Raw genomic sequence first — 12,034 nt, forward strand, 5'->3', positions numbered from 1 at the left:
ATGCTGCGCAGCTAGCGCCATTCGACGGCCAACACCGCGGTTCCTGGTGTGTCCGCTGTGCCGTGCGTGTGATCATATCTTGTACAGCCCTCTCGCAGTGTCCGGAGCAAGTATGGTGGGTCTGACACACCGGTGTCAATGTGCTCTTTTTTCATTTCCAGGAGTGTATTTACCGTCATGTTTCACTTCCATACATGGCTACACTCCATACAAATACTTTCAGAAATGACTTCCTGACACTTAAATCTATACTCGATGTTAACAAATGTCTTTTCTTCAGAAACGCTTTCCTTGCCATTGCCAGTCTACATTTTATATCCTCTCTACTTCGACCATCATCAGTTTTTTGCTCCCCAAATAGCAAAACTCCTTTACTACTTCCTAATCTAATACCCTCAACATCACCCGACTTAATTCGACTACATTCCATTATCCTCGTTTTGCTTTTGTTGATGTTCACCTTATATCCTCCCTTCAAGACACCATCCATTCCGTTCAACTGCTCTTCCAAGTCCTTTGCTGTCTCTGACAGAATTACAATGTCATCGGCGAACCTCAAAGTTTTTATTTCTTCTCCATGGATTTTAATACCTACTCCGAATTTTTCTTTTGTTTCCTTTACTGCTTGCTCAATATACAGATGGAATAACATCGGGGAGAGGCTACATCCCTGTCTTACTCCCTTCCCAACCACTGCTTCCCTTTCATGTCCCTCGACTCTTATAACTGCCATTTGGTTTCTGTACAAATTGTAAATAGTTAGGTTTAAGTAGTTCAAATTCTAGGGGACTGATGACCTCAGATGTTAAGTCCCATAGTGCTTAGAGCCAATTTGGAAGGCAATGAGAAACACAGGAAAGAAGAGAAAGAACAGATGCTAAGTAAAGTAAGGTAAATCTAAAGTCAAATGACAGAAATAAAACCATTAAAATAAAAGTAAACAGTGCTGCAATAATTGATGTATATAAAACAAAATATTGTTTGAATTATCCACTTATGAATGAAATGTGATTCCTTTAAACTTTAGATTACGATCAGATCGATTAGTACACCCTTGAACAACGAAAGCTCGCATTTTTGATGAAACAACTACGTCTCCAAACAACCAAAACCCCCTGCATGTTCGAAACTGGACACGGGCACATCAGAATGTTGTCTCGGGGAAGTGTCACAGCGGTGAACCGTGAGGGCATGAATGCGGTGAACCTAATGTTTTGGGCTAGTTAAGATGGCGGACATGAGCTTCAAGTTTGTGACATAATGACACTCTTTTCTTTTTTTACCTCCATGGGCATTACAGACTTACGCTGTCTGTTGTTTTGAAGTTAGTGTGGGCGGGTCCTGCCGCCATTTTAAGTAGCCCAAAGCATTAGCAGACTACTGTTTACTATTGTTTCTCGCTCATTATTTCTGCATGCTTTCGTAATACATTTAACTCCACTTTTACTGTATTTGTATCGACAGCATATTAAACTGGAGCTCCAAACCAATGTTTGTTTGCTTACTGGCATCAGTACTGCTTCTTGTTCGTCACATTTTCAGTTTTCAAATTATATGCACACCACTTTAAGTGTTCACGTTTGCAAAAAAAACTTACCTACATGTCCTTTGCTAGCCCATAAACGTGTTCAATGAGGGAAGAGGTAAGGTACACTATCGTATCTTGCGCAGGATCAACAAAGTGAAAGATTACTGAAATGTCAAAGAAACAGAACAATATAGAAGTATACCTCCATGCAGAATACAGTTCTTGTTTTATTAGATTGTCAGTGCATTAATCTCACTGTACGCTATTTTGCCAAAAACTGACATTTTGAGCCCATGGCTGTGTACAAAATATAGGTTGACTCTTACATATAACATTACAGCAACCAGCCACTTTGTCCAATGCTATTTATTTAAACAGCTTCGTTACCGGTTTCGAACCGACAGGTTCATCTTCAGACGGCTAGTTCACGTTTTACATTAGATTTCGCCTTTTGCTTCCCCTACTGAGGAAATTTCCTTGGGGTGGTTGAGCCCTACAACCAAAAGAAGATGTGAGACAAAGTCTTTTTAACTGTAATTGTGCCTCACAACTATCTTAAGTGATGTAAACAAATTATTAAAGGAAAGATGTTTAGGTTACTTACGATGAAGAACCCGCGCCATTATGTTCAAGTGTAGACTGCTTATGATCTCGCGGCAGCGAAAACTTTATGATAGAATTTTTTAGGTATATGTATGCACAAAATGTAAAGCACCACTCACACACTAAGACGTTTCATCACATGAAGACATGTATACAAAGATGGCGATATTACAACCATAACAATGCCTAAGACTTCCACTCAAAGAAATATATCATTATGTACATGTACATGACAGTAGAAATCTACTAACTGCTAATATTACATCACTTCCTACTTACATTGCAAGAGAACTGACTACAATTAAGATAAACAAATAGAGCGGTCAGTTCCACCCTGGGACCTTGGTGTGGGCGAAAGAATTTGGACGGCAACCAGCCTGGATTTCGGGAACAATAGTCCAGCACCGGGGCCGGAAGGTCTTCAGTGTGCAACTTTCGGACCAGGAGGTTCTGCAACATGCCAATCAAATTTGTCCCCGACTAGTTCCTCAACAGTATTTTCCGTCCGCCTCTCCGCACCACCGCTACGTCACCTAGTTCCCATCCTAACCGAAGCCGCCCAGTCAGAGCAACAGCAGTCTTATAATGTCTATTGCCAACAGCCGGATGACCAACAACACACCCCGACAGCAGTGACTTACACCAGATGTCGCCTAGCTCCAGAAGCTGCCCTTCCTGGTCAGTCACCAATCACGAGTAATTCCAGATGAAATTGAAGAGATGCCAACGTATATCTTCACTAGTTCTAGGAACTGGGATGATGCAAAACATTTTTGATGTGCGTATGTTAGTCATGTAAGATCTATGATTTTTAGTATTTAAAACAGTTTTTGCGCTTAAGTGACAGAAATAATGAACAAGAAGCAATAGCAAACAGTAGTCTGCTAACGTTTTGGGCCACCTGAAATGGCGGCAGACCCCTGCCACTCTGGCTTCAAGACAACGTACAGCTAAGTCTGTAATGCCAACTCCCTTCTTTTTTTACGTCCATGGTTATCCGTCCTCGTATCGTAATGGGCATGGGTCAAAGTGGATTGGTGGAATCGGACATTGCTCCTGACTGTCTCCGAATTCCCATGAATTTATAATTTTACAGCACACGGTTAAAAATATCAGTACCTGCAAAATCAGAGTGTGTCAGTGTTTTTATGTTCACAATCCTTCTTACTATATATGGCGACTCAAGATTCACCAACACTTTTCAGTATTCCCTGATTAACCATTAATTCTAATGTGAAGTTCTCACTCTATGTTGGCGTAGTGGAATGAAACATAACTAGACGACAGCACTTAACATCCAAATAAATGAGTAGCAGCCAGGCATCTATATCGTCACAAGTGGCATGCCATTCATCACATTGCATGACTTCAGCATCGTCCACAACGAAGAAATCGATTATCTTGCCAAAGCGCCACAAACCACGGAACTTTCATCGACCCAAACTTTCGCCCTCTGAACTCTACCGTCTGGCCACATAGAATGCCTTTCGACAATGGCAAGAGGACTGGAACGTATCTCAACTGTTCAGGAGAAGATATTACGCCTATGTTCAGCCTGTTATCCTACGTAGTCCTTGGTCTCGCGAAGTTCACTTACCCAGATGGCTAATGGCTACTGCCTGCCGTATGAGATTCAACCATGGAAGGTTTCCGATGCACCTCCACCGCTTGGTACCAGTCCAAAAGTGCTCTATGGCTGAAATAACAATACAGCAGGCGACATCAATCACATAATCTTTGCATGTGCAAAATGTGAAGGCACAGACAATCCTTTTTTACAACAATTACGTCGTCTGAATGTAGAATTTCATAAGAGTGCCTCCATTCTACTTTCTTTGATTCATGCTGCACATATCAAAGAGCTTTTCAAATTTTTACAAGCTGCCACGATATCTCTGTAAATAATAACCGAGCACCGGAAACTGTGTTAACTGTTATGTTAATATGTATTTTACGTAGGTAGTTATTTTAATTTAAGGTCTGGACATTGTATTTCTAGTGCTTCTATTTTTTCGATTTATTTATTAACTTTTACTGTTAATAATTTTTAGTGTTGTTATGTTTGTATCACCGTTATGTCATCAATGAATGTGTTGTTCTACATGTCTCTTATTTAACGTTTAGCTGGCTATATGGCCGTTAGCTGCCGGAGGCCAAATAAATAAATCACAGTGCATGGGAATTCCGACCAATCAGCGATCGATCGATCGATCGCTGCAGTCTGCGATTGCTGACAAACGTGCGATCTGTGGACAGATTGCGCGACCTGGCAACGGATTGTTGCTATGCACCGCGCCTGTGCGGAGCCCTAAAGCGTTTCAATAAGGTTCGATACAACAGCTGGGGTGTCGTTTCCAGGACGACAGTTTCAACACGTTCGCCATCAGCTGCCGAGATCTCTCGCCGTTAACCATTCTGCAGTAAGTACATTCTTTTCTGTAATCTTTGACAGCCTCGGTGAAATGGGAAATACAGAAGCGTCCGATCTTACCCGTCGGCTTTGACCCATGACGTCACAAATACCGCGGAAACGACTATAAACAATTCCAATATGGCGGATATAAAAACATCGCATACGTATTGTAAACACTGAAATACACAAGTTTCACAAAAAGCCTAATGACTGTAACGGGACAAGCGTGGGAAATTAGGGGTTTTTGGGTGCGGAGAAACTAAATATACAGAAATGTAGCCACCGACCGCCATTCAAAACCACGCAAAACAACGAAATAAATCAACATCACAAAACTGACCAAATACCAAAAAACACATTCCTATCCATAATCGGACACTTCCCTTAACCTATATAGCTCAACAGAACCTACCGATCACATCCCGCAATAGAAAACTAAGAAACGAAAGCTTCCCTTACACCTACATACATCGGCACTTATGCAGTTTAGCAGGTACGGAAAAAATTTTTCATTTTTTTTCAAAATTTGATCATCATGTGTCGTTATGCGGTGGGGGGAGTCTGCAGTGCCCCCCCCCATCCCCCCACAGGCTTCATTAGTGTCAAATCAATATTTTCGAATCATAGGCGGCCGCTGCCGCGGCCGCATTCCAAAAAAAAAACTCCCAACCTAACCTCAAGTGGGCTACGCTACAGATCAATATGTTCATCAAATTGCTTCATATTACGTATACATGTTCATTAGTGTCAAATCAATATTTTCGAATCATAGGCGGCCGCTGCCGCGGCCGCATTCCAAAAAAAAAACTCCCAACCTAACCTCAAGTGGGCTACGCTACAGATCAATATGTTCATCAAATTGCTTCATATTACGTATACATGTTCATTAGTGTCAAATCAATATTTTCGAATCATAGGCGGCCGCTGCCGCGGCCGCATTCCAAAAAAAAACTCCCAACCTAACCTCGTATTCAGGGCTACGCTACAGATCAATGTGTAGGTCCCTTACGTCACGGGTCAAAGCCGACGCGTGAGATCGGATGTTTCCAACCTATACCCAATACACAAAACATACATAAATAACCAAAAAAAAAAACGGAACTTACCTCAAAAAAGTTCCAGCTCCACAAACTAGATTGGCCACCACAATCACACACAAATGCACACACGCACGCACACACACACACACACACACACACACACACACACACACACACACACATACAAAAACACACACACACACACCCCAACGAAAAAATACTGAACTAAAATAAAAACCCAACCCACCCAAACGTCAACCCCCTCCCCCACAACTCCAAAATACACTCCTGGAAATTGAAATAAGAACACCGTGAATTCATTGTCCCAGGAAGGGGAAACTTTATTGACACATTCCTGGGGTCAGATACATCACATGATCACACTGACAGAACCACAGGCACATAGACACAGGCAACAGAGCATGCACAATGTCGGCACTAGTACAGTGTATATCCACCTTTCGCAGCAATGCAGGCTGCTATTCTCCCATGGAGACGATCGTAGAGATGCTGGATGTAGTCCTGTGGAACGGCTTGCCATGCCATTTCCACCTGGCGCCTCAGTTGGACCAGCGTTCGTGCTGGACGTGCAGACCGCGTGAGTCGACGCTTCATCCAGTCCCAAACATGCTCAATGGGGAACAGATCCGGAGATCTTGCTGGCCAGGGTAGTTGACTTACACCTTCTAGAGCACGTTGGGTGGCACGGGATACATGCGGACGTGCATTGTCCTGTTGGAACGGCAAGTTCCCTCGCCGGTCTAGGAATGGTAGAACGATGGGTTCGATGACGGTTTGGATGTACCGTGCACTGTTCAGTGTCCCCTCGACGATCACCAGTGGTGTACGGCCAGTGTAGGAGATCGCTCCCCACACCATGATGCCGGGTGTTGGCCCTGTGTGCCTCGGTCGTATGCAGTCCTGATTGTGGCGCTCACCTGCACGGCGCCAAACACGCATACGACCATCATTGGCACCAAGGCAGAAGCGACTCTCATCGCTGAAGACGACACGTCTCCATTCGTCCCTCCATTCACGCCTGTCGCGACACCACTGGAGGCGGGCTGCACGATGTTGGGGCGTGAGCGGAAGACGGCCTAACGGTGTGCGGGACCGTAGCCCAGCTTCATGGAGACGGTTGCGAATGGTCCTCGCCGATACCCCAGGAGCAACAGTGTCCCTAATTTGCTGGGAAGTGGCGGTGCGGTCCCCTACGGCACTGTGTAGGATCCTACGGTCTTGGCGTGCATCCGTGCGTCGCTGCGGTCCGGTCCCAGGTCGACGGGCACGTGCACCTTCTGCCGACCACTGGCGACAACATCGATGTACTGTGGAGACCTCACGCCCCACGTGTTGAGCAATTCGGCGGTACGTCCACCCGGCCTCCCGCATGCCCACTATACGCCCTCGCTCAAAGTCCGTCAACTGCACATACGGTTCACGTCCACGCTGTCGCGGCGTACTACCAGTGTTAAAGACTACGATGGAGCTCCGTATGCCACGGCAAACTGGCTGACACCGACGGCGGCGGTGCACAAATGCTGCGCAGCTAGCGCCATTCGACGGCCAACACCGCGGTTCCTGGTGTGTCCACTGTGCCGTGCGTGTGATCATTGCTTGTACAGCCCTCTCGCAGTGTCCGGAGCAAGTATGGTGGGTCTGACACACCGGTGTCAATGTGTTCTTTTTTCCATTTCCAGGAGTGTACAACACACAAACACTATACAACAAAATAAACCACCCACCCACCTACCCAGCCCACCCTAACTAACCACTTTCGGTCTATACATTTTACCCACAGCACTCAATAACAAACTCACCCGACGTACAGCAATGAGCATTAAATTAACCATTAACTCACTAATAGAAATTCCGCTTCAAATCCAACACCTGAGCAACAGAAAACTGACCCCACCACACGAAACAAACGAAAACCATGAACACACCACCAGAGAGCACGACAAACAAAAACAAGACATCTACAAACACGCCACAATCGCAAATCAAACTCCGCGCCGTAATGACGTCACACACCACAACACGCTTACGTCACGGGTCAAAGCCGACGGGTAAGATCGGACGCTTCTGTTGACCCGTGAAATGGTACCCTCATCTATCACCGTACAAAACAGTAATATGTGCGATTATTTAAGTGTTCTATGCCTTCTAAAGAATAAATATACATTGTAAAGGTTTCCTTCTAAAGGAGGTTGTAAATTTTGTTGTGACATTTATTATGCGATAGTTTACGATCGGTACCACAGTGCCGTATTCATCTTAGTTCAAAAAGAAACTGTGACTCTATCACAGCCGTATGGGATCCGTTAGAAGAAAATTTTGAGAATAATTTCGTTGCAAACTCACAATATACAGAAAAAGTATTTCCGTCTTTTGGGGTCTAGTGCAGCAGGGGATACAACCCGTCGGCTTTGAACAATGACGTCATTCCTTAGTCACAGATCGTAATGTCTTCACTTCGAGGCATAGATAATAAAGCAGTTCTGTGTTCTAATAAGCACTATCATTAAAATAATTGAATGTAAATCTAAAAGCGATCGCTTGATATTGGGTGCATCATTTTACTGACTGCTTAATGAAGTAGGATCAGTTTATTCGGGTCTAGTGTAGCTGGGGATACAACCCGTCGGCTTTGAACAATGACGTCACAAGTCACCAGAGAGCATGTATTACAAAGATGAAAGAGCTGAGGAGAATGTTGAGAAACAAAGGAATGCGAGAGAGATAAACTTTATTTCACATATGTAAGGGCCAGTAGTATTTTCACGTTAACGATATCGCGTGTTTGTATCTTAGTATTTCTCCGCAAAATACAATGGAAAGAAATGAATGAAATTACTAGCAAAGAATACATCACGTTACATGTATGTCAGTTGTATCTCGAAAGTCTTTCGAACTGTATTGCTTAAGTGCAGTACGGGATACAAGTTCAGCGTAGTCGATTTCTTAGTTTCAACTAGCATTGCTGTCCTGTTGTTCACTTGAACTATGTATCCCCTGCTTCACTAAACCGCAAATGAAACCCTATGCAAATTAAAAGCTCATTCGAAGTGTGTTGCTTAAGTACAGTCCGGAATGCGAGTTTGTCGTAAGGCGATTTCTTCGTTTTCACTATCATTACTGTCCTGTTCTTCACCTGAACGATGTATCCTCCGCTTCAGTAAACCCTAAGTGGAACACGGGATACAAATTGTAGATGTGCTGTTTATTTCGTCTTCGCTATTACTAACATAAAGTAGGATCAGTTCATTTTATCTCGTGAGATTTTTTTTTAAAAAAGCCAAAAAACAATTATCAGCTACTGAAGCATCTGTATCTTCTAATGGGTGCGGGAGTTCCGACTCCTGGGGAGGTGGGTGGGTGTGAGTCGGAACTCCCGCACCCATTAGAAGATACAGATGCTTCAGTAGCTGATAAGTGTTTTTTGGCTTTTTAAAAAAACCTCACGAATATAATAAACTGATCCTAATATACAGATGCTTCAGTAGCTGATAAGTGTTTTTTGGCTTTAAAAAAAAATCTCACGAGATAGAATAAACTGATCCTACTTACGAATAGGTGGAAATACACGTATGTTACATTTGCAACCTGTTTCATTTTATATGTTTTGATTGTTTATTTAACCTTTGTGCTTCACTTGTCTTTTGCTGTTATGTTTTAGTTTAGTTTTTTTATTGATTGCTTAATAAAGTAGGATCAGTTTATTCTATCTCGTGAGATTTTTTTTTTAAAAAGCCAAAAACCACTTATCAGCTACTGAAGCATCTGTATCTAATATCAAGAGATCGCTTTTAGATTCACATTCAATTATTTTAATGATAGCACTTATTAGAACACAGAACTGCTTTATTATCTATTTTAATGATAGCGCTTATTAGAACACAAAACTGCTTTATTATCTATGCCTCGAAGTGAAGACATTACTATCTATGACTAAGGAATGACGTCATTGTTCAAAGCCGACGGGTTGTATCCCCTGCTTCACTAGACCCCTTTTGTGCATTCTAGTACTGGTGCTGTTGTGGTCTTCTATCCGAAGAATGATTTGATGCAATTCTCCACGCTGCTCTATCCACGTCTATTCATCTCCGAATAACTACTACAAACTATGCACACGAAAGAATTTATAAAGTTAGTGGGTGTTGTCTTTCGAAGAATGTTATCTGCTATTGAAGATTTGGGTACAATCTCGACTTACGATTAGTTTAGTTGCTCTATAAATAGTGTAGTTATCCGCTTTTCACTTTTTACTGTTCGTGGAGCTGTTCTTGTAGGCTACTACTGATGTTCTTCAGTCTTGTCGTTTCCAGTTAGGCTGCTCAAGCGAAGTGTAAAGCTGGCGTGAGGGACCACTAACAGTTAGTTATTCGTGTATTCAGAGTAACTGAGGGCACGGCACTTACGTGTAACCATGTACAGTCCGTGAAATTCTCCCCGATGAAAGGATACAAGAGAACAAAACAACAAAACCACGCCTGGCACGCTATTCCTTCAGAAGATCCGAAATACACCACTACCCTTCGTCAATGTAATAATGCCGCACTGATCATGTGGCCGTGGAAGAGATTTCTTATTGCGAATATTTCATTCTGCATCTTGTAGTGAATGGTTGTTATGCTAATATATCTTATTCTACTTTTCCTGTAATATTTATTGGGCTAGGTAAGCAGTAGCTGTATACCTGATTAAGAAATTCGAGTACGTTTTCATATGACGTTTTTAACTGATAGCATGATAATAGAATTATTATTTTAACATCTGTTTATAACACTATATGTTTTGGGTCTTTCCATCTTGAAGTGTTTATTCGTGGCATATTCGAAAACTGAGGAACGTCTACTGTCATTTAAATACTGCCAATTCGGAAAGATGTTACACGAATTCAGTGTGATCTATTGATTGATTGCGAAGCCAAAGAAATCATTGTTTTGCAGTCGTTCGATTGTGGGTGAAAGCATACGTCAGTGAATTCCAAAATCGTTTATCTCGCCAGCTGCGAAGAGTCTGACGTTAACTCGATTTTTTTATGCAACGGTATTTCAATTTAATCAGGAGCTGTGTCCAGATAGGTTTACCTGATCATGAAATCTACCCAGAGATCTACCCATCCTTCCAGTTTTAACACAACATTCCTCTTCCCGTCCATATCGCTGTTCCTCTTACCCCAGCTCTCTTCCCCATACTCTTGTCCTTCCCTTCCTGAATACACGATTCGGGATCATCTTCCCACTTTTACATTCCACAACATTTTCAGAATACTCTCTCTCTAATAACCTTCTAAGTTACTTCCTGCTCCGCTAGGGGATGAAATAAGAATAAAAGGAAAATGTAGCCGGTCGTTGTCTGTTAGGTGTGGGCTTCATTTCGACGGGAATAGCACTTCCCAGAGATTTAAAAAAAAAAAAAAATTTAACTCGCTGCCACAAGTCGGCCCCGGAGTTTTAAAATAGTACATCTGTATTAAATCGCAACGAACTTTAATTCCCTGCAGCGCCGGCACCAGGAACCGTAACACTTCGTGTCGACTGTCTTTTGACTACGAATGTTTGCTATCTCAGAGAACTACTGTATAACGGAGGTGAAGTTGGCGTCGTTCCGAAGTTGTGATCGGTGTATGTCGCCTTCTGTTTACGACTGTCGGGAACCTCAGGTGCATTTAGTAGCATGACGATGTCTCATGTTATGTGTGTCAAAGAGAAATAGATAACGTAAAGACTGCTTGAAAGTGATCGTCTGTATAACGCACTTTCACGAAATCTTCCATTGCTACCAACTCAGGCGCCACGGACCGATTAGCTGCTATTGTGCAAATGTCGCGAAGACGTATTCCAGGAATGTTTGTGCTCGAATGGGTTGTTTATTTGCAGTAACGAATATGAACTTAAATCAGTCCAGTTGCTATACAACTCATTGTGTAGAAGACACATCGCACTTAGAGCATTAACTAAACATGTGACTAGGTGTCTCATGTCACACCGTGTTTTGTTTTTCCTAACTCTTCGGGAAGTCGAAATAGGACGTTAACCCGGTGGGCAGGAATATTTTCATCGTCAATGATTTATTAACACATTTTTACCGAGTAGCTACATTGCAACTGTTTGAACGCTGCAGCTGGAAGTGGTTGAGAACATGACGAATAGCAACTAAGAGTACAGACTTGTGAAGCTATTTATCGAGCAGAACTAGAGAGAAAAATGACAGACGGTAGCACCTGTTGTTTGTATTCAACTTCGTGATTTTAATGTTTTGCTTATAGGAAATTACGCTTTAAAAACCTGAATTCAGAAAAGTGTTGTTTGAAAAACGATTTATCATTGTGTTTTATCACAAGTTTTCAAAAATAAAAGCCTGTGTTTTTTATGACTCGGAGGGGCTGGGGGTGGGGGAGGTTGTATGGTTGAGACGGTGCGTTCCGGCACCTTAAGTTTTAGA

General features: G+C 42.6%; 1 protein-coding gene across 1 annotated transcript in view; it reads left to right on the forward strand.

Annotated features, from left to right (window-relative positions):
* Positions 1-4,428: 4,428 nt before the first annotated feature.
* The window catches only part of LOC126095294 (uncharacterized), a 41,913-nt gene continuing 34,307 nt past the window's right edge, over positions 4,429-12,034 (forward strand). Inside the window, exon 1 of the mRNA XM_049910077.1 lies at positions 4,429-4,551. The gene's annotated coding sequence lies outside the window, so the exon portion shown is untranslated. The remainder of the gene's footprint in view (positions 4,552-12,034) is intronic.

The sequence above is a fragment of the Schistocerca cancellata genome, chromosome 8 (genome assembly GCF_023864275.1).
Source record: "Schistocerca cancellata isolate TAMUIC-IGC-003103 chromosome 8, iqSchCanc2.1, whole genome shotgun sequence".
In the NCBI taxonomy this organism is placed as follows: domain Eukaryota; kingdom Metazoa; phylum Arthropoda; class Insecta; order Orthoptera; family Acrididae; genus Schistocerca; species Schistocerca cancellata.